Source organism: Microtus oregoni, unplaced genomic scaffold (assembly GCF_018167655.1).
Source record: "Microtus oregoni isolate MIOR12 unplaced genomic scaffold, Mior012 000017F_ref0000208, whole genome shotgun sequence".
NCBI classification, from domain to species: domain Eukaryota; kingdom Metazoa; phylum Chordata; class Mammalia; order Rodentia; family Cricetidae; genus Microtus; species Microtus oregoni.
In genome coordinates, this window is record NW_024543076.1 from 19,201,464 (window position 1) to 19,226,432 (window position 24,969).

The window sequence follows — 24,969 nt, forward strand, 5'->3', positions numbered from 1 at the left end:
TCACCATGCACAAAACACAAGTCCAAATGGATTAAAGACCTCAATATCAGCCCGAACACACTGAACCTGATAGAAGAGAAATTGGGAAATACCCTACAACAGATGGGCACAGGAGATCGCTTCCTATGTATAACCCCAGAAGCACAGACATTAAGGGCAACATTGAATAAATGGGACCTACTTAAACTGAGAAGCTTCTGTAAAGCAAAGGACATGGTCACTAAGACACAAAGGCAACCTACAGACTGGGAGAAGATTTTCACCAATCCCACAACAGACAAAGGTCTGATCTCCAAAATATATAGAGAACTCAAGAAACTAGACTTTAAAATGCTAATTAACCCAATTAAAAAATGGGGCACTGAACTGAACAGAGAATTCTCAACAGAAGAAGTTCAAATGGACAAAAGACACTTAAGGTCGTGTTCAACTTCCTTAGCAATCAGGGAAATGCAAATCAAAACAACTTTGAGATATCATCTTACACCTGTCAGAATGGCTAAAGTCAAAAACACCAAGGATAACCTTTGCTGGAGAGGCTGTGGAGGAACGGGTACCCTCATCCATTGCTGGTGGGAATGCAATCTTGTGCAACCACTGTGGAAGTCAGTGTTTCGGTTTCTCAGGAAATTCGTTATCAACTTACCCCTGGACCCAGCAATACCACTCTTGGGAATATATCCAAGAGATGCTTCATCAAATGACAAAAGCATTTGTTCAACTATGTTCATAGCAGTATTATTTGTAATAGCCAGAACCTGGAAACAACCTAGATGCCCTTCAATGGAAGAATGGATGAAGAAAGTATGGAATATATACACGCTAGAGTACTACGCTGCGGTAAAAAACAATGACTTCTCGAATTTTGCATGCAAATGGATGGAAATAGAAAACACTATCCTGAGTGAGGTGTCCCAGACCCAAAAAGATGAATATGGGATGTACTCACTCATAATTGGTTTCTAGCCATAAATAAGGACCACGGAGTCTACAAGAGGTGAACCTAAAGAAGCTAAGTAAGAAGGTGAACCCAAGGAAAAACATATAGTTGTCCTCTTGGCTAAGGGAAGTAGACCAAATTTCCCGGGAGAAAATGGGATCTTGGGGATGGGGTGGGATGGGGGTAAAGGGAGATGGGGAGAGAAAAGGTAGAAGGGAAGGAGGGGGGACCTGGGAAACAGGAGAATTGGGATAAAGGAAAGGTGGATAGGGGAGCACAGAACCACAATTCTTAGTTAAGGGAGCCAGTTTAGGGTGGGCAAGAGACTTGACCCTAGAGGGGCTCCCTAGTGCCCAAGATGAGGTTCCCAGTTTGTTCCTTGGGCAGCTGAGGATTGGGAACCTGAAATGACCCTATCCTAGAGCAATACTGACGAATATCTTGCATATCATCATAGAATCTTCATCTGGTGATGGATAGAGATAGAGACAGAGACCCACACAGGAACACTGGACTGAGCTCCCAGGTCCCAATGAGGAGCAGAAGGAGGGAGAACATGAGCAAAGAAGTCGGGACCACGAGGCGTGCATCCACCCACTGAGACAGTGGAGCTGATCTACGTGGAGCTCACCAAGGCCAGCTGGACTGTGACCGAAAAAGCATGGGATAAAACCGGACTCTCTGAACATGGCGAACAATGAGGGCTGATGAGACACCAAGGACAATGGCAGGGGGTTTTGATCCTACTTAATGTGCTGGCTTTGTGGGAGCCTAGCCAGTTTGGATGTTCACCTTCCTAGATATGGAAGGAGCGGGGAGGACCTAGGACTTACCACAGGGCAGGGAACTTGGTCTGCTCTGTGGACTGGAGAGGGAGGGGGGGGAGAGGAGTGGGGGGAGGGTGAGAAGGGTGGGAGGAGGGGGAGAAGGGTGGGAGGAGGGGGAGAAGGGTGGGAGGAGGGGGAGAAGGGTGAGAGGAGGGGGAGAAGGGTGGGAGGAGGGGAAGGTAAATGGGAGGCTGGGAGGAGGTGGTAACTTGTTTTTTGTTTATGTTTTTTTTCTTCTTTTCGCAATAAAAAAAATTAAAAAAAAAAAAAGAATCCACAGAAACTTGGGCTCATAGGAACTCATTGAGTCTGAACTGAAAACCAATGAGCCTACAGGGGACTGACCTAGAACCTGAGAATATATGGGACAATTCCATAGGTTGGTGTTCTTTCAGGACTCTAACAGTGGGAGCAGGGACTGTCTCTAAGTCCTTTCCTGGTTTTGGGGACCCTATTCCACATATTGGGTTACCTTGCCAAGCCTTAACACAATGGGAGGTGCTTAGTCTTACTGCAACTTGATATGTAATGCTTTGTTGACATCCCTGGGAGACCTGCCCTTTTCTAAACAGTAACAGAGGTAGAATGGATTGTAAGGACAGAGGGGTGGTGAGGGTGGGGACCTGAAGGGGAGGAGGAAAGGGAAACTTCAGTCAGAATGTAAACTAAATAAATTAAAAAAAAAAAAACTTTAAAAAAATCACGCTTCTGCCTGGAAGTCATGCTCTTTTATGAAAGGAAATGGAAGAGCAGTGGATCTGGGGAGAGGGTGTGTGGGAGGGGACTGAATGGCTGGGAGGAAGGGGAGGCTCCCACCAGGACATATTGCTTAAGAGAAGAATAAATTTAAAAAAGAATGAGGGCTGATGAGAACCCAAGGACAATGGCACGGGGTTTTGAACCTACCTAATGTGCTGGCTTTGTGGGAGCCTAGCCAGTTTGGATGTTTACCTTCCCAGAAATGCACGGAGGGGGGAGGACCTAGGACTTACCACAGGGCAGGGAAATCTGACTGCTCTTTGGGCTGGAGAGGGAGGGGGAGAGGAGTGGGAGGAGGGGGAAAAGGGTGGGAGGAGGGGGAGGGAAATGGGAGGCTGGGAGGAGGAGGAAATTTGTAAAAAAATATTAAAAATAAATAGAAAAAAATAATAAAAGAAAAAAAAAAGCAAAGAGACCACAGCTTTGTCCCTGGCTGGCAGAAATTTACCATATGCCTGCCTGGGGGCTCCAAGTAGTAGAAGAACAAGGAAAGAGATATCTTGATTGAGGGAGGCATTATGGGAAAAAGCATAAAACCTGCCACCAGGGAAATGACCCCAGCTAAGACCCTAAGCAATAGTGGAGAGGGTGCCTGAACTGGCCTTTCACTGTAATCAAATTGATGACTACCTTAGTTGTCATCATAGAATCTTCATCCAGCAACTGATAGAAACCATGCTTCTGGAGACCACCTGAAGAGATGGAGGAACAATAATATCAGCAAAGGGAACAAGACCATGATGGGGATATCCACAGAAACAGCTGACCTGACCTAGTGGGATCTCACTGACTCTGAACTGATAGCAGGAGAATCTGCATTGAACCAAACTATCATTATAGTTTTAAAACATAAAGCCCATTCAATGGATATCTTCTGTTATCATTGATGTTTAGATTAAACCATTATTGTAATTGTATAAAAAAAAAGCATATTGCTGTTAGTGTAGTAAAGAAAAGCAACTGATGATCCTGTAGTGAACATGTGTTCCCCAGTTTTCTAGATATTCATGTTAGTGCCCATAATTCAATTTTTATCAATAATAACAAATTTTTCTCCTGTCTTTCATTTTATCAGTTCTTTAATTTTCCTGAATTAATTCATTCTTGAGTAATAATTACAGTTTGAATAGAAAGAAATAATAAAGATTTTTCTCTTCTGTTATACTTTATTATGCTTTTAATATTTCACAAGTGCCATAGTGATGATCATCATTAATACATCATCATTATTGTTACATGGAGAGATTTACATAAAAAATTATCCTTCACAGGTTATCACTACAATATGACAAAAAGTCCAGGTGTCTTTAATAATGTATACTTTTATTCATATTACAGTTTGAAACCTGCTAACATAAAGAACTATTTCCTGTGTGTAACTTCAGTGAACAGAACCTTTATCTTACTTCTACATTCTATATTTTGCATATTTTTGCATTTGAGTGGCAAATAAAAAACCAAGCTAGAAGGAATGTTGCCCATCATTTGGGAGCTATCATATTCAGCCAGAGAAGAAGCATTTGTTCCTTCAATGGATCACAGTGCACACACTCATGTTACCTCTTTTAGATGTCAGGTGTTTTCTATTTAAGGAATAATTCATTGTTCATCAGCCTGGGTTAGGAATTGCTTAAAATATACAAATGTGTACTCGTTAAAACTGCACTTAGTAGTTCCAGCCAAGTACAATGCCAAGATGTGATTCAAAGAGTAGCGATTTAGAATCCCGAACTCCGAGTTCTTATTGTTTTCAGGACTCATCAGGAAATACTGTTGGAGATTAGATAATTTCTATGTAATATTATCCAGTTCCCTAAGTTGCTGATTAAATGAATGGAATGAGCTTCTATTAAATGGACTGACATTTAGTCTGCTCAGGCTGAGGTTGTAGGTTCTGCTGCATGTGAATCTAGTTGGGCAAAGAACAGTTTAACTCAGCACATACCAAAAGAAACTAAACTGAATAATCACAGTATTCTCATTATCCTAGGCTTAAGACAGCTTCCAAGGTAAAGTACAATTTAATTTGTGTGTGCTCCAGTACTTTCCATTTTAACCAGTCCTGCATGACATATTAAGATATCTCAGAATGTAAGGTAAAGATAAAGTCCCAATACTATAAATTACTGGTCATAATATCTTTTACGAATATTTAGAAAAACTGCACATTTCCTTCATACAAAGTTCCTAGAATTACTTTCCAACTTTCTAGAAATTATAACATTATGAAATGTCATGGTGATTACTTATTCATCTTTTGAAGACTCGCTTTGAAAGATCCATCATTTTTCTTTCAGTACTACAATTATAAAAACTAAATATAACCACCTATCATTCTGAGATATTAATTAAAATAAAAGCCACAATGTTCTGCAGCCAATAAGCACTCAACTAATTAGGCAATTCTTCCATGCTCAGCACCACTGTGCTCACTATACACTTAGAAAAATAAATGTCATCAGATGTCATGATGCCTCATGTTTTGAAAGCAATAATCTAGTATTTTATTGCAGAAGTTCTCAGATAAAATTCTGATAAGAAAGAATTGGCACATACAAAGTGAAAATGCTGATAAGCCTTTAATGAAAAGTCTATTTAGAAAGAATTTAGACCATCAATCAAACATCAAAAGGAAAAAGAAAAAAAGAGAAAGATATTACAGAATAATAGGGCAAGGAAAAATGACATTTTGTTCTTCTAACCTAAAGGAACAAGAGAAGAGATGATTATTGAATGTAAAATTGATAGTGGTAGAGAAAGTTCACCTTTAGGAACAATAGTCAACTCTCCATGTGTTAGGGAGGAAGCTGATTAGATATGATGGCTGATCATTCCTATAAATTATCATTCCTATAAAAAATACCAGTGCCAGTTAAATTTTGTGTGAAAAAGTTCAGTACTAGAAAGATCAACACAAATAGATTTCAACACAAGCCAGTCCTGCTCTAAACTTGACTTGATACCCCAGATATTGGAAGACTAAGGCAGGAGGAAAAAGAATTCAAGGCTACCCAGGTCAAAACAAAAAGACCATTAACAAAAATCTTCATCATGAAAAAGTTGTTAATGTGAATATAAAAAGTAAAACCCCATGGTGTAGTGAGTGGTTAGCTCAATAGTGTTCTATTGTTATCTTCATATATCTTGCTTTCATCTCTCTTTGGCCAAGCCTCCTCCAGTACTTGGAGACAGTTACTCTTGGTTCTATATTTGTCAGTCTCTGATAATGACAGAATAGATAATGTTGACAAGCTTGGTTTGAAATGGCAAACCAAAGTCATTGATCCAAAATGGTAGTTCGCACCCTGATTATTCATAGCACTAAAAGGGAAGCTTCAGTTTGAATTTTTCTAGTAATAACTTGAACAGCCCCAGGGCAAATACTTAATCTCCTCATATCTAGTCACTTTATTTATAAAAGTTGGTGCATTAACTATTAACATTAACTATTATCTTGTGAATCATATAAGAAAACAATGCGAGAAAACACACACATAAGATCTACATGTATATCACAAATCCGATATTTAATTAGTGCCGCTGTTATCACAGTAATTTGACATCGCTAATGAAACTCTCAGGAATGGGTATCCATCCATTTACAAACTCCATAAGCCTATGTAACAAATCATGTTTGCCCTGGTTTCTAAAACACCTATTAGCTTCTTAGTTCTAATATAATTAAATTCACTAACTAAAGTATACTTTCAGATCCCAGTTGAAACCTGTTCTTAGGAATAGTCAAGAATAATCCATGCAAAATATTTATTTAAATTATTTATGTATTCATTCAAAATATTTTTTAAATTACTACAAAGAAAAGTACACCAATTAGAAAATACCATGTGGAAACTATTTAAGGAATCAAAAAAATTTAAGCATTTTTATTTAGGTATATGTAGATGTATGTATGAGTGTATGCCATATATGTATGGGTTTCCTATGCAATTTGATCCCCTAGATATGGAGTTCAGAGTTAGTTCTGAGCTTTGGATTGGGTGCTGAAAATCGAAATTGTGTCCTCTGATAAAATAACAAGTACTCCTAAGCACTGAACCATGCTCCAAGGCCAAACAAACAATGTTTTTATTTCATATTTCTTTTATATACTAAAACATAGTTTGTTCTATTTAAGACTCTCTGTGTATATACAAATATATCCATCTATTCATTTCTTAAGTATATATTGATTGCCTACTATAAAGAGAAGTGTTTGTATGTGCAACATGAAAAGTGTCTACAATCACTAAGAGAAATATATACAAACAAAATGTAAAGATGATTATTGTAAGAGCCCACTTGTTTGTTTCCTGGATGCCCAGACTCCTGAAATAATCACCTAGAAACTATATCATTTAAATTAGTGCTTGGCCTATTAGCTCTAGCTTCTTATTGTCTAGCTCTTACACCTTAAGTTAACCCATTTCTATTCACCTGTATAGCACCACATGTCTGTGGCTTACCAGCAAGGTTCTGGCTTGTCTGTTCCCAATGGCAGCTACATGGTGTAGTAATATGGGCGGCGAGGCTGCGTCCCCAGCACCCTGGCTGCCTGGCTAGCTTATGCCCGAAATAACAACACACAAACTGTATTCATTTGATCACTGCTTGGCCCATTTTTATCTAGCCTCTTCTAGGCTAATTCTCACATATTAATTTAGCCCATTTCTAATCATCTGTGTAGCGCCCCTAGGTGCGCTTACCGGGAAGATTCTAGCCTATGTCCATCCTGGGTCGGAGCTTGATCGCATGTGTCTGCCCAGGAGCCGGGAGGATGGCGTCTCTGCTGAGGCGTCTGCTCCCAAGAGGAGAGCTGTGGAGTCTGAGCTCATTTCCTCTTCCTCCCAGCATTCTGTTCTGTTTACTCCTCCCACCTATCGTCTAACCAATGAGGGCCAAGCAGTTTCTTTTTATTTAACCAATGACCTTCCTCCATCATTTCCCCTTTTTCGGTTTAAACAAAAAAAAAAAAAAGGCTTTAACTTTAACATAGCAAAATTACATTTAACAAAACAGTTATCAAGTAAAAGTTACAATAATCTTTATCAGAACTAAGGAAAACTATAACTATAACTAACTATTCTTAACACCATCAAAGACTCCAGAAAGATCCAATACTACCTAAGTAAACAAGAAAAAAGCAACTTTTAAACCTCTAGAAATGACAGAGACATCTCGCTGCCTGGACAGTCACCCAAAGTTCCTCTGTACCGTTGGGGCATCCATCTTCAGCCTTCAGGCCCATGGTATCCAGCAGACATTTCCATAAAGCAGGAAAATTCAAAGTCAGTTCAGTCACTATCTGTTGTGTCCTGCAGACTCTTTCATGAATCAGGAACCCCGAAAGATCATCTCACCTTAGGCAAGTTCAGTAGTCCTCTCTCTGTGGGTTCTCTGTGTCCAGTTTATGCAATAGTCCAGGCAAGAGCAGTTTCTTGCCCAAATGGCTATCAAACTCCATAAGGATCCTCTTCGATGCCCATCTTCCTCTTGAAGTAGATTGGTGCTGCCAGGAGCAGAGTGTCTCATTGTCATGAAAAGTCCTAAGTTATTAAAACATTTAAAATGCCATATTCTATAATCTTTGAAAAATATGAAGAATACCTATCTAAAATATATCTACGCACATCTAGAAAATATTAACTAACATGACTACAAACTTGACTATTATTTATGATTATCCATCAACAACCTATATTTCCTAATTATACATTACATTTTAATAATGAACTACACAATCACAATACCTTAATCAATATGGAAAATATGCATATACATATAACAAAATTGACCTTAAATCTCTATCAATAAAGCAAAATCTATACTAATACAAATTATTCATATCTATATCATATCCCCCTTTAAATGTTAAAGAACGTTTATAAACCATATTTGGGAACATGGACTCAGTTTTTTCTTTCCAAACTGCTTCCTGCTGAATGGGGGCATCGTTAATTAGGTCTTTCACGGTATAACCTGTGTGCTAGTTTCATCTCAGTTGGCAGCTGAGCGAAGCAATTTTCTGAAGATATTCACAACAACCCTTCAGGAGGGTGTGGTTCATCATACCAAATCGGAACAGAAGAAATGAACAGAAAACAAAAACAAAATAAGAAACTCCTTTCTAAAGTATCATGTCCTTAGATCCAAATTTCAAAGTCAAGGCATCAAAATATCTATGTTGGATGAGTTCAGCAGCATTTATAAACAAATATCTTTTGGCATCTGTTGCTCCTTCCTCAGCATTCAAACAATTCAAAGAGAGCATAATAGCATACAGTATCAAAATTCTCTGTCTATTTTCCATCTTTGTACAGCTTTGTTTTAACCTCTATTTCGTTTATTTTTACTTTTAACTTTTTGCTTTTTGAGACAGGTTCTCTGTATCTTTGACATGAAGTAACTCTGTAGACCAGGCTGTCTTTGAACTCTCAGAGATTCCTCTGTCTCTGCCTCCCAGGCATTCGGGATTAAAGGTGTACACTACTACACCTTGAACTCACAGAGATCTGTTTGTCTCTGCCTTCTAGGCACTGGGATTAAAGGCGTGTACTACCACACCTTGAAGTCACAGAGGTCAATCTCCCTCTGCCTTCCAAGTGTTGGGATTAAAGGTGTGTACTACCACACACAACAACTCTCTTCCTTTTTTTACTTTAAGAATTTCAACTTTTAGTCTGCATATATTTTTAACACACTGTAAACCATTTAGAAATTTTCTTTATCTTTGAATCTCTCTTTACTGTATATCTCTCTTTTTCTGACCACATGAGTCTTTAATATACCAAGTAATATCAGTAGGACTAAAGCCGTGGCTTTGACAGCTGGATCCAGCCCATTCCTTAGCTTTCCAGCCTCATGGCTGAGGTACTGTCTGTAGCCATGTTTACTGCCACAACTCTATGGAATTTCAAGGTCCCTGCCAGCAAGCGAGCTTCAGCAGCCTGTGCTTGCAAACCGCACGAACCGCCTGCGTAAAAGAGTCAGAGTTTGCCCTGGCAGGACTGCCCAGAAAGCCGGCATTTTTAAACAGCGCAGCTTTCTTCCTGCTATGGCTAAAAACCGAAAAGCATGCGTTCAGCTTTTCATCAACACCATTTAAGTGTTTAGTGGCAAGCAGAGTGCCACAAATGCTTTAAAGCCAGAGTTCACGCTGGCAGCACAGCCCCAAGAAGCTGTGCTTTAAAATGACAACGCGTTTTTTCTGCTGCTTTTGCCGAATCAGGAAATCTCTCTACAGCACGCCACCAACAAACAGCAAAAATCTGTGTTAAACTCTCTCTCCCTTATTTTTAAGCCTTCTCAGGTTTTTTTAGTGGGTTTAGTCCATCACGTCGGGTGCCATTTGTAGTAATATGGGCGGCGGGCTGCGTCCCCAGCACCCCGGCTGCCTGGCTAGCTTATGCCCGAAATAACAACACACAAACTGTATTCATTTGATCACTGCTTGGCCCATTTCTTTCTAGCCTCTTCTAGGCTAATTCTCACATATTAATTTAGCCCATTTCTAATCATCTGTGTAGCGCCCCTAGGTGCGCTTACCGGGAAGATTCTAGCCTATGTCCATCCTGGGTCGGAGCTTCATCGCTTGCGTCTGCCTGGAAGCTGGGAGCATGGCGTCTCTCTGAGGCATCTGCTCCCAAGAGGAGAGCTGTGGAGTCTGAGCTCATTTCCTCTTCCTCCCAGCGTTCTGTTCTGTTTACTCCTCCCACCTATCTTCTAACCAATGAGGGTCAAGCAGTTTCTTTTTATTTAATCAATGACCTTCCTCCATCAACATGACATGCCCTAACTACACCTCTTTCTCCCAGCATTCAGTTTAGTTTCTCCCACCTATCTCTATTCTGCCCTGCCAGGCCCAAGACAGATTCTTTATCAACCATTGGTATTCAAAACATACAGAGGGGAATCCTACATCAAATGACTGGGAAAATCTATTAAATACCCAATAGTCTATCTGCACAAAAGACAAACTTGCCTGTGATGGTAAAGTCTCCATAGAAGATCCAGGAGTAAAACTGAATGAAGAATTGGTGACTTTTGAAGTGTTAAGTACATCTGAGGTTAAGAAACATATTTAGCTTTATATAAAATATTCTTTGTCCAGAGATGTCACTTGGTAATTCAGAAATTCCAAAGCATTTACAAGGACCAGACTCAATAACCAACCCTGCTAAATAGAAAAAAAAATGAAAGAACGAAAGAAAGAGGAAGAGAGAGAGAAAGAGAAAGAGAGAAATCCCATAGTATTCATGTATTAAGTTTAATATGTGATCACAAGTTCATAAGAAAAATGATCAAACAGCAAGAAAACTATAACGATTCAAATAGTTAAGCAATGTGTTCTGTTAAAAATTTCATCTCTCATGAATATATACTCATTTCCTAATTTAAAAGTCAAACATTATTATTGTGCTTAAATCTAAGTGTAAAAGCTTATATATAAAGAACTAAGATATAAAATATTGAAATGAACTAATATGGTGCTTACAAATGAAGAATATGATGTAACTCCCACTGACAGCATATCAACAACTGCAAATCCGGTTATTTGCCTCATCTATGACGTAGGTATTATTAACTTACCTTTCAAATTAAATAATGTTAAAACAAGGTGAAGTATCTTGCTCCTGGTAAGGATCAAGGAGTTTGAATGTGAACCACTTGTTCCAGAAGTTCTACTATCCTCCACTGTACTCTACCTGTTCACAACAAAGTTAAATATATTTACAGCTAAGCCAAAAGTTGTGATAAATAAAATGGGCTAGTGAAAGTCACTATACCAAGAAGTATAAAGGTTAATATGTGAACATCAGATTTCAAGATCAAAGTTGCATCTAATTTTGTCACCGAGGACTCATCTTTCAAATTTATTTTTGTGCATTGGGCAACTATGTTTGTGTCATGACTAAAGATAGAAACAGATTGAAAAATGCAAATAAGTGTCTTTCAGTGTGACACTTACTTGGATATGTTTTCTCACCCTGTTCTGTTTTTATCCCTAAGTTCCTTTCAGGTTCTGTCAATAGCCTCTGTTGATACTCCTGATAATCTGATGAAATGGACACACTTTTTTTCTTCATGCAACTCTGAGTATCACTGTGTGGAAGCCGTAGACCTGGATGTTTGGTTCTACCCATAAGTATAGGGATCATTCATGTTTCTGGAAGATTGTTGATTATTTTTCTTGATATTTATTGATTTACTGAAAATACTACTAAAAGTTGAGTGCTGTCAAGTAACATTTTCCTAAAACATCATATCACTGTTACTAAACACATTAATTTCTACGTTTGTATCATGGGTGTTTTTGACTGACAAAGACTCAGATGACCTCAAATCCCCTGCTTATAACTTTAAAACCATAGCTACTCATCTATCTTTTCCTTTACCTCTTTTCCCCTAAAACAGAATTTTTTTCAGCACCCCATTTTCTGGATTTCATCACCTGCTACCCCCTTTCCTTTCAATTTAAGAGACACTCGTTCAAGGACATAACAACACCCAAATCTCCACAAGATTAAAATTTATTATTAGTTTTTTCACAGCATCTTGTCATTGGCACTTGCATCACGCATCCCAGTCATGACGATTTAGTATTATATGCTTGACTTAATTCCCTTTGGACTATTTGATTAAGGAAGACAGACACTGTGTCTGTGTTATGCATACAGAACACCTAACATTTCTTATTATATAAATTTTATTAAGTAGATAGGTGTATTTATGAATAAATAGACCTAGTAAATTTGGATATTTATAAAATATTTCCAATTATATTAGGTTGAAATTCACTTTAATGGTTCTATTGCCTATTTTACTTCTTTTTTATTTTGTTCCTTAGAAATAGTTATTTCTAAATAAAAAGCCTAACTACATAATTACTGCAGCCTTAAAAAATGTAGCAAGCCCCTGTCCCCTGGAACAAATGTATAATGAAGACAATTCCTCTAGATTTGTGACCGAGTCTTCATCCTATGCCTCATCCTAGCTAATGCAAATTCAGTTGCACTTATTCTAGACCCCACTCTGATTGCAGCTTGTTTGATTATCTCACTAACTACACCTATGCTTTATAACCTCACAAACTTAAGGAGTTAATCAAAACATACAGATAAAATTGTTACCTTCATGTTCTAGGGATTCTTTTCTTTTAGACAGGTCTATAACCTCTATTTTCTTTTGTCAAAAAATATAAATTTCTTTCCTTTTTATAGTTACTTTCATAATGAAAAAGAAGTGATGTATAATAAAAACACATAGTCCATTAACAAAACACTGGGTGATTTTCATTCATACTGTTTGAGTCATTTCTATCATATATATCTGCAATGAAATCAAGGCACATGTACAAATGTCATGACAAGAAAATTTGAAAATTGTTTATATTTGCATTCCAATTTAAAATAATTTTGAAAAATTATGGTATTATTTTTTGCAAAAACATCAGTGTAGAATAATATTTTGATAAGGCAAATAGAAAAAGAATTGTATCTCATATAAAATTATATATTGCAAATGCATACTTTCTGGAAAAATGCTTGCATTTAGACAATTTTCTTTAGTAGTTGTTTTCATTATAAACCACAGGATGCCTACTGAATAACAATCCCATCAACATTATGTAAGAAGTTCAATTTAAAATATTTAATTACACTCATATTTAAGCCCAAACAACATATGATTATTATCTCCGTAATAACTTTTTAACATGATTCTCCTGAGGACATCAAGGTTTTGATCCTTCCATCTCATTAGGCTGATGACTCTTGACTGCGTTACAAAATTGAAGACCAGCGAGCGCTTTTGATTGTTGTAAACTTCTGATACAAACTTTAAAAGGCTTGAAAAACTAACATCTATAATTTCATAAACTAAAGCAATCAAGATCATGTAATATGCCAAACATAAGCTGCAATCATACATAACATAGTTTGATCTAATCATTTTGCATACCCGAATTGCAGATAGAGGCCCTGTAGTTAATGACAACTGACTCTGACTTCATTTTGTCAGGCACTTGCTCATAGGAAAGACTGAGTTACTGCTGGTATATTCCTGGAAAAAGAAAATGGCAGCACGACCCAATGGTTTCTAGGAGAGATTAAGAATGGGTTTAAGTGCTCTTCCTGCTTTTCCTCTCACACAGGGCTTTTGCCTCTCTCTCTCCTCTCTCTCCCTTCTTTTCTCTCTCTCTTCTCCTCTCTCTCTCTCTCTCTCTCTCTCTCTCTCCCTTCCCCTTTTTAATAAACAGTTATGGCAAAAAAAAAAAAAAGAATGGGTTTAAGTAAAACCGCTACTTAATGAAAGATGCCTGCTTGCTTGTTTGGATCCATTCACAGTGTTGTCCTGGAGTGGTCCAATTCACTATGGGAAAAATAAAATATATGAACTTTCTACATCCCATCTTATTTCCTAGTTACTTTGTTAGAATAGCAATCATTCAGAAAAGAAAAGAAAGAAGGAAAGAAAGATAGATAGATAGATAGATAGATAGATAGATAGATAGATAGAAAGAATAAATAATCAATTAATCTGACACATTTTCTGATTCTACTTCCCTTAAAGAAATATAAGGAAAAAAAGAATGAAAATAGAAAAAAATGTAACACAGACAAATATGAGATACTTTACTGCATTTTTTTAAAATCAGAAAGAAGTTAGTGGAGCATTTATATTTATTCTTGATGTAAGTCATCAAGATTTTCACACAATCTGAAATTCTAACATTTAATGTAAAACATGTAAAATTTGCAGGGAACCTTCGCATATAAAAGTTCATGAATATATTAAATACTATATATTAATTTAGATAATGACAGGTCTCTATTGTAAAATGGGAATTACCTTAATCAAAGGAAGGATGACAATGAAGCCTTAGCCAAGAAATCAAATTAAGCCAGTAAATTTTAAGTGTGAATATTAACATCTTGAACAAAAGAATATGAGTAGCAGATATGATGGTATGTACTGGTATTTCCTGGAAATGAGAGGCAGGTGCCAGAGGGATGTTGCCACTTCAAGGTCTCTGTGGATTCCACAGTGAGTGTAATGCCAGATAAAGGTACATAGTGAGATCCTTTCTTTCTTTTTTTTTTTGACATTTTAGAACTTTAATGTCTTAGTATACAGGAATACATAGTTATTTTAGAAAAAATGGACATTGGGAAGAAACCCACTGGCACCCAGAGCAAACTGTCCCCATTCTGTTTCCTGATTGCTTGTCCTGTGCAGCAGCTTCTTGCTCTGGCACCCTGAGTGAGTCTCTTGGCTGTTGTCTGCTCAGACCCTGTGAATCACCCTGGGAGAGCAGAGGCAAGGTTCCTAAAAACAGCCTTCTTGGGAACCATCAGCATTAACTCCCCTGTGGGCCAGTGTATCATGAGAAAGGGTTTTCTCTTGCTATTCTTGCCTGTCTTATCCGGGCAGGATGTGTGGGACCAGTTAAAAGGAAACGAAAGATAACATTTGTATGACTTCCTTAAAATAGTAACTTAATTGTTCACAAAAAAAAATAGCAAAATATTGAAACCCCTAGTTTTTACATAGTTTGTAAAATTTAACTTAAAAATAATAACTCAAAGACTCTGGTTCCTATGGGAGATACACACACACACACACACACACACACACACACGGAGAAAGAGAGAGAGAGAAAGAGAGAGAGAAAAAGAGAGAGAGAAAGAGAGAGAGAGAGACTGTTATATAATGTATTTGAGAAAGAGCAATACTAAAAACTAAGAGGCCATAAATTTGTCATTCAAGAAAGGAAGCAAGTGCTTTAGTGACCCTTTTCTTCCTTGTGGGTTGCCTCATTCAACCTTAATATGAGGGGAAGAGGAGAGGTGTGTAGTCTTATTGCATCTTGATATGCTATATTTAGTTGATGTCCCTGGGAGGTCTGCTCCTTTCAGAAGGGAAACTGAGGAAGAGAGGATGGGGAGGTGGAGAGGGAAGAAACTAAGAGAGAGGAGAGAGGGGAACTGTGGAACCACAGTAAGGATGTAATAAATTCACAATATTTTAAAAAAATATAGGAGGCAAGAACGGAAAGAATCATTCCAGTTATGTAGACTATAGAGCCATCAGCTTGTGGCACCCACCCAGCAGCTGTGCAGAAGAGCGTATGAACCCAAGAGATTCATCATGAGGATTATTGCCAGAGCCATCCCACTAGCTGTGTTTGATGGATCAAAAGCAGCAAGCCAGAAATAGAAGAGAAAGCCGTGAAAACCAAGAGCATAAATTAGAATATGCTTTGCCACCCATCGGCTGTTCCACATAATAGTATTTTGGCATCATACTAAGTTTTCTATGATCTAACATTGGTATGCTTAGTGTTCAGAAAACTACAGTGGAACCAGTCCAGAATTTAGAGTCAGAGTAATATAGGCTTAACTCTGTTACAATTTATGTGCCACTAAAAATTCTTTGTATGCATACATGAGAAATTTCCTTAACCTTTATTAGACTGCAAAATGGAATGGGCTACATGCAGTTTATATGAGAATTTAATTGAGGACTTCTTTCAAAGGAAATGTACACTTCCCAAATTATGAAGCATTTTTCTTTCATGCAGACTGAGATAGTCCACCTACAAGCAAGCACATGATCAAGGATTACTATTCCATGCCTTACAACAATTGCCCAGATTTAAACTATAACTTTCTGGAGTCTAGCTTACAGAAAAAGAGCAATTACAAAATCGAAATCTCTTCTCAATATTGGTAATTGTTCCAAGGATAGAGATCAATGAATTGACAATTGAAACCGGTTAGTTAGGTTCTGTTTCATGATCACAATTGTCATCTACTCTAATTTAAATGTTAAAAAGGAAGCTAGAAAACAATGCTGGATCAGCATGAACATTAGAAGAAAAGAATAGTTGTATGCTTTCTTTAAATAGAATGAGACGAATGCACAAGAAGAAATTGGAAACAAAAAGCACATAAATATTATTGCTGATGATGCAAAAAAGAAGAGTAAATGTTTTTAAAAGCACTTGCTGCATATAATAATAATATGTGTATGCATATACAAATATGCATTTCTTGGAGTGATAATACTTTCCTGAAGAGCCATATACCATCTAACAGAAGTCCCAGTACCAGGTCTGAGAATCGTTCTTTCAAGTTGTTGGTCAGGAATGTCCAAGAAACCCCAAAAACTAAATAGGCTACTGTTATACAGAGTTTAAGGTAAATCTATTTCGCTGAAGATACCACCCACTTTGCCTATAAAATCTTCAAAATTTGAGTTGGAACCTACCCAACACTCTTCTCTCTGTTGGCTTTTAAAGCACCAGAATGTGGGGTATGAAAGCAACAAAGAGAGGAAAGCAATTGATAATCCTTTCCAGCTGTGAAGCCCATGAACCACAGAAGTGACCATCATGGCAATAGATATGTAAAGATGCAGTAGTGGCATTTGTATCTTGAAAGAGACAGCTATCGAAGTGAATTCAAGGACCATTTCACAGAAGGGAATCACTAACTGTACTGTAAACCTAGCCAGGTCCATGTGGCTCGTGAGGTCATAGATTTTCAAAAAGAACCTACTACAACTACATTCCTAAATCAGTTTAGTTCCCAACTGCATTCTACATGCTCCTCCTTGTAGTCACAAATAATTATAGCTCTTCTTCCTCACCATAGATGCTTGTCTTTACAGCAGATGAACAACATTAGAGAAAGCCACAACTGATAAAAAAAAAAAGCCCCAACTGATATATCTAAAACACAATCTCCATATGGAAGACATAAAGAAAATTTTTCAAGAGAGGGTAGGAATATTGTTAGTGGCAGGATACCATAAACTCTGCTGTAAGATTGTGACTTCTAGTCAGGACAGGAAAGCTTTATTCATGAAATATCAAAAATATGGCTACCAAAAGAATATCTGAGCAATGACAATACCAGTAGACATAACAACATAAAGTGAAACTCTCAGAAGGTTCACACCCTATATGGAAGAGCTGAAAGTAAATACGGACTGCTGAAAGAGGGAGATAGTCTTCTCACAGATAAACCCTGACTACTTGTCTAATGTCACATGGTCAATACTGTAAGTATGTATGTGAGGAGTGAATGAAGTCCTGAGTGAAATGTAATTTATTAATATGGGCACAGCCATGTTAAGGACCTGAATATCCTAGATTCATTGGAATTGGCAAAGACTTCTAGATAAAGAATACTTTTCTTGCGTACAAAAAGACCTTAGGCTTGATCTCCAGCACTGCCCTGGGATAAAAGCAAAAACAATAATTCATTTTTTAAAATTTTGTATTTAACTTATTTATTGACTCTTTGCAAGTTTTACATTATGCACCACAATTCTTTTCACCTTTCCCATATCCTCCCCTCACAAATGAAAACAGAGAAAGCAAGCAAACAAAAATGACAACCAAAAAACACCAAACAGGAAAAAAACATCTATTTCATTTCTAAAATATATAATTACCAAAAGTTACATCTTTATCTTGTATGATTTTTACCTAGCAATAGTCATAATTGTTGAACTGATATATTTAATTTCAATATATGTGAGTTGTTATATATATATATATATGTAGGTTTCCAGGTAGTTTATATGTGCAGTGGTTTTTTACTCAGGGCATGTCATTCTCTGCATACATTGCAATTTAGTCATCATCATACTTAGAAATTCAGAAAAGATAATTCTATATAACATACATTCTGTTAATAAAATCTAATTTATTCATGTATTGCTTCATTTTGTTATTAATGGTCTTACAACGAACATCCTCAGACATAAATTGCCACAGCTCTTCAGAAATAGAAGAAGAAAGTTCTGTCTTCAATTTTATCTGTGCATACACAATTTCATCACCAAAAAGGTCAAACCACTTTATACACTAATTCTAATCAAACAAAATCTTGTTGATATTTATTCTTTGCAGTATTTAACATCCTTTGTTGTCTGTTTTGAAGTGTATTTAGTGTTCTCTGGAAGTTCTTTTGTGTGTATGTGCTAAAACATGCAGCATAAAATTTGCTGTTGTAATTTGTATAGTCTAGTAGAGCTAATGGCATTCATGATGATGTGAAATCACCACTATAATGTATATCCAACTCTTTCATCTTTCCACAGCAAGGCTAGAACCATCAAACGGTAACCCTTAATACTAAACTGTAGGCAGCATTTCCTGCCCCACAGCCACTCACAAATAATAACTCAGAGGATTAATATTAATTACAAATGCTCAGCTAATAGCTCAAGCTTATTACTAACTAACTGTTACATTTTAACCTATCCCATATTCCTTATTTACACTCTGCCATGTGGCAGTGCCTTTATTAGCATAGCTCATTCATCTCCTGCTCCCTGTTTCACTGGCAACTCCAGACTCTGCACTTCTCTTTAGCAGCATTCTCAGTTCGACTTTCCTACCTAACTTTATCCTGCTCAGCTATTGGCCAGTCAACTTCTTTATTAAGCCAATCACAATGACATATTTTCACAGTGTACAAAAGGATTATTCCACAACACCCTATTACTGCTGTGTATTGGTTACTGTCATCTTAATTCTCATATCTTTGAATCTGACTTACATATATCATTTCAATGAGATAGTATAATAGTTGTCCTTTGGGGTTCACCTCACTTTGAAAATATCTTCAAATTTTATAGCATACTTCAGGATTAATTTAGTTTTTAAGGCTATCGTCCTCTTATATACTTACATCATATTTGTCTATCTACTCATTGGCCAATGGACAAATGTGTTTTTCGTTTAGAAAACATTGCCATCTATAGCCATTAGAATATTGAAGCCCTTGTTTACTTCTTTCAAAATTATGTACTAACATAATGAATTTAGATGATATAACAATGTCATATTCAATTGTTAAGAAGCTGGCCACCATTTTTTATAGTAGTTGTATTATTTTACATTCCAATAACGCTTATGTGCAAGTCTCTTCACATTTGAAGTAGCTGGTTTTATGTAAACTTGACATAAACTAGAGTCATCAAAGAAAGAGAGCCTTAAATGAGATAATGTCTCCAAAAACCAGGCAAGCCTGTAGGGTATTTCTTATTTAATGATCTGTAGGAGAGAGCCCCAGCCCACTATGGATGAGACAACAACTGGACACGTAGTCCTGGGTTTCAAATAGCTAAACTGATGGATACCAAACCTTATCATACTATAGTTTTAATAAACATTCTCATAATAATAAATTGTGTTTGGTATTTTTCTGTGCTTACACCATCATTTGTATTTTTTAAATAAAGAAATGGTCATTTTACTATTTTATTCATTTTTAATTGGATTTAATTGTTTGTTATTTCTTCAAAATTATCTTTCTATGTGTAGTATAATACAAAATGGGTATTAAAGAATTTTGGATGTGTTGTAAAATTAAAGAAATTGTTTCTAGCACTTATCCATTAAGTCTGAAAAAATAAAAAGGAATAAAAGAGAACAGAAGAAAGATGCGATTTAGTCAACAACCTAAGGAGGTTAAGCCCTGATAATAATTTGCAAAATGCTTTGTTCTTGATTTTCTTAGTCATCCATGAGTTTGCACATTTCCATCTGCCTTTCCACAATGATTTTGTGTTTTCATCTAAATTTTCTTGATATAGGAGGGAGTTAGATCTGAGGAAAAAAAAAACTCTGTACATGTATAAAATTTCCAAATAACAGTAAAAGTATCTAACAAAATATTTCTTTACATTAATGAATGTTTATTTTCAAGTAAATATAGTCTCAGTTTTCTGAGATATTCCTTAATCACACTGTGAAAAAAATGTACAAGAGTTTCACATTCTATTCTGATTAGTATTAACTTGAAGTTTTCCTTCTCATCCTTTGTTCTTCTACAGTGTTACAGTTCATTTAGGAAGGACACTTTATTATCTAGGGAGCTTACAAAAAGTTAAGGTTCATCAGTTCCTGAATATGAACTTTTCTACAAAAACAAGTTTTAAAACTTTATGAAGGGGAACTTTAAGCACCTCAGATATGTCTTTGTCCACTTTAATATGTTTAAAGTGCTTTTTAGAATTAACATATTTTTCCAACTTGAACAAATTGTATTTAAGAATAAATCAATATTTTTTATCTTTTATTTAAAAAGGTATTTTTTCTCAAATGATATATCCTCCATCTACACCTCCCAGTTCTTCCCCACTTCACTTCCTATCTGGATCCATGATCTTTCTGTGTCTCATCAGAAAACAAACACAAGGTACTATAGAACAAAATTAAATTAAATTAAACAAACTAACACATCAGAATGCAACCATAACAACAAAAGAAACAGAAGGAAACGAGCCCAAAAGAAGGCTCTACAAACAGAGATCTATTCATTCACACACTCTGGAAGCCCATAAAAATACTAAATTGGAAGCCAAAATATACATGAAAAGTACCTGCAAAGTAAATATGAGAGAAGAAAAAAATAAAATAAAAATTAAAGATAATAAAATAAAATATTCTTTTTTTAAAGGTAAACCCCTGCTGAAAAACCTTCAAAGATGCTGTTGAGTTCATTTTTTGGCTGGACCTCCACAGCTAGGCTTGCAGTCTACCCTTAAGAGTAGTTATTTCTCCAGTGAGACTCTCTTAGAGGAAACTAAATTTTCCGTTGCAAGTGGTTATCAATTAGAGATAGTTTCTTAGTAGGGATGGTTACATGTATCCACTTCTTTCATCTCTAGACTCTCAACTGTTTCCATGTAGGCCCTACACACTACCTCAGTCTCTGTGACTTCTTTTTAGCTCCTCTTCTACCAGTTTCCTAAATCCCAAGGACGTTGATGGAGAGATCCCCTTTAGGGCTAAGTGTTCAAGGTCTCTTGCTTTCTGGTTTTGTCTGACTGTGGGTCTTGCGTTTATTCCCATCTCCTGCAGAAGGAAGCTTCTCTGAGTATGACTGAGTAAGGCATGATCTATAAGTATTGGCTTATAATTTTAAGAACTAATTTTCTTTAAGCTTGGAGATTTAATGACAACTTTTATCTTACACTATTTTCATAAATTTTCGTTTCATTTTGCAATTTGTTTAACCACTGTTATTTTCTAATGGCATTGCTATTCTCTAATTTAGTCTTAATTTGCATTAAGTTTCATTTGCTTATTTGTTTGTCATTTTGGAGTTAATGACCTTATCCAATTCTTGTGGTTTTCTTACTTTGCTATATTTATTTCTATTATCACCTTTTTTCCCCTGTGGATCATTATTTGTCAGAAATCTTCTTGAGTTAATTCCTTTTAAAATTCATTGCCTTGTTTTATTTTTACTGCCTCTAATTATGTTTATGTATGTTTGTCTGTGTGTACTTACAGCTGCTGAAGAGGCCAAAACTACTGTGTCCCCCTGAAGTTGGAGTGATGGGGCTTTTTAACCACCAAATATGGAAACTAGGAACTCAGTAAGAGTCCTCTAAAAGAGCAGTACTCATTCTTAAGGGCTGGTTCATCTTTCAGGGTCAGTTTAGCCCTTTTATAAAACAAGAGCAAAATGTATAGAATAAGATCAGATGCCCTCATTATGGAAGGAGAAGCGCTGGATGGAAAAGAGCAGCACTGCTTGGAAGGCAATCAGCAAAACATTTTTCTTGCAGCTGCCAGTGCACAGAAACTCATTTGGAAGGTTCAGCCTTTGATGTTAAATGTACTGTGCATTTTCTCATTTGGAGTTTTGTGACGTGTGAGATTAAATGCACTGAGCAGTCTGTTAACTAAATTTTCATTAAATTTTACAAATTTTGTACCTGATTCTAACCTTTTGGGGAGTTTCCATTAATACAGAAAGTATAACTATACATCCTCATAGCCATGATCTAGGTTACTTAATTTTTCTGTAGACTTGAAAATAATTTCTTAAATGACACTGGGATAAACATGTATTATTTTCATTGATGAAATTTTATTTAAATTAAAAAATCTGCTATCGAATTTCTACCATAATTTAAAGTTTTATAAATGCTCTATAAAACACCACAAAAATATGGAAGAACAAAAAATTAACACATAATTTATTTTAGGATGCTGCCAAGATATATGATTCACACTAGAATATCAAAAATCTGAGAAATACAATAGTAGTAAAAGCAGAGAATTCACATAGTGTTATTTATTTCCCTCAAAAGAAAACAGGTTTTGCTTTAACAAAACAGTCAAAAATACTATATAGGACATAGTTTAGGAAAAACTGGTTTAGTCAGTGTTCCATGTTCTTTGTTGAATCCAATATTTTTGTGATGGATAAAATGACCAAAGATGGAACTTTTGATATTTTTACTAAGTGTTTGAATAAATGAAGAAATAAGGCAAAAGCATAAATTGACTGAGTCCTGAACCCAATCAACAATATTTACCAATTAAATGAAACTGGATTAGGGATGATGCCTGACATACAAGACAATTAGCTTTGGATTGTAAATGAACACTGCTTCATTCTTTGCCTGTTTGAATGGCCCCATTAAAGTCAGTCAATCTGTCTATCCACTATTGGTCTGTATAAAGGAGAAATTATTGTAGTCAATTCACAGTTTTTCTGTAAAAATTCAATTAAGAAATAAATTTGAACCACAACTAATCTGCAATATTTTCTTCAAATGATCTCTTTCAAGGAAAAAATCAATGTAAATATTGACTTTTGTCATAAAATTGAACCAATTTTCTAAAGTTATATTTTATATAAAATTCATCAAATGTCATACACATAAGGTTAAACATTATAATAATATGTATATTGAGCAATGCCAAGAATCTCTTAGAGTGCAGTAGCTCATAAAAGATTGAATAATACCTGTAACTTCTATAAATCATAACTTTCTCTTAGACATTTTTCTCATGAGAGTACTGAATAATAGAGGAAATATTAGAAAATGCATCCTGTAAATAAACAAAACACCTTCTTTGTCTAAATATGATATATCATCCTAGTACATAAAACCCTCCAGTTTCATTTTATAATTATAAAGATAGAAAATTCACATCTTTGATATGTGGCCAGGTCGTAGGATCCTAAATTTATTTTCAGATTAACTGAGGCTCAGAAATTCTGAGGTAATGTAATGTAAAAGCCTCCTTTTTGAGGTCTAGCTTTCATGATATTTGAAAAGGCTATAAATGCTGTGAAGGGAGGGAAGAATTCATCATCCTTTCCAGTCATGCTGACTATCATCTACAATAACAGTGGTATTGGCTAATTTTGTGTGTCAATTTGACACAAGGTAGAATAATCAGAAGAAGGAGCCTCAGCTGAGAAAATTCCTCCATGAGATCTGGTTATAAGGCATTTTCTCAATTAGTGATCAATGAGGGAGAGCCCAGCCCTGGTAAGTGAGGCCATCCCTGGCCTGCTGGTCATGGGTTCTAAGACAGAAGGCTGAGCAAATGATGGGAAACAAGCTAGTAAGATGTTCTTTTCCATTGCCTCTGAATCATCTCTTGGCCTGTTAGAGTTCCTGTCCTGACTTCTTTCAATAATAAACACCAACACTAAAGTGTAAGTCAAATAAACCCTTTCATCCCCAACTTACTTTTTGGTCATGGTGTTTCATCATAGCAGCAGAAGCCTCTAAGACAATGGCAATCAACATGCCTCTTGAGACGTAATAATGGCACTTCACTTAATAAATGGTGGAGATCATAATTAGAAAACCACTTCTCTAAATGGAGAGCTCAGCTGATCATGAGTGCTGAGATTCATTTGATATATCCTCATTACATTTCCTACTCCTAAGACTCTAGGTGATTCACAGAAGAGGAATAAAAAAGATTACAAGAACCAGAGGACCAGAAAGAGAATGTGTCTCTTAGAAATGATGACAAAACTACAGCTATGATACCTCATCAACATGTCTGACTAAGGACTAAGAAACACCCAAAGAATGACAACACAAATAGGCATACTAACATGAAAGATGAAAATCTCACAGGACTCAAATCTTAGTCAAAGAACTACAGGGAATTAATGACTGTTGAGAGAAGGAGAATCAGTCTTTCCCAGAACACCTTAAATAGTTATTCAATACCAAGTTATTAGCTGTGAAATGCAATAAATACAACCAATACTAAATAGACTCAGCAGAATAGATGGATAGATAGATGACAGATAGATAGATGACAGATAGATAGATAGATAGATAGATAGATAGATAGATAGATAGATGACTGAGAGACATGATAGGTAGATTGATAGACTGACAGACAGCTAAAGAGATTATGAATCAATCTATCATCTATAAGTCTATTTGCTTGGACCAGGACACACATCCATTATAACAGCTTAGTATGTTTTGTCTACCTGAATTCATTTCACCTAAGCCATCTCCACCCTCTAGCATGAACACAGCCACACATCTTCTCTCTAACATGCTCTATCTATACACAGAACTAACAGAAGACTGCTTCCCTAGATCTCATCACAAAAATGCAAGCCATATGAAGCATCAAGCCAGAGA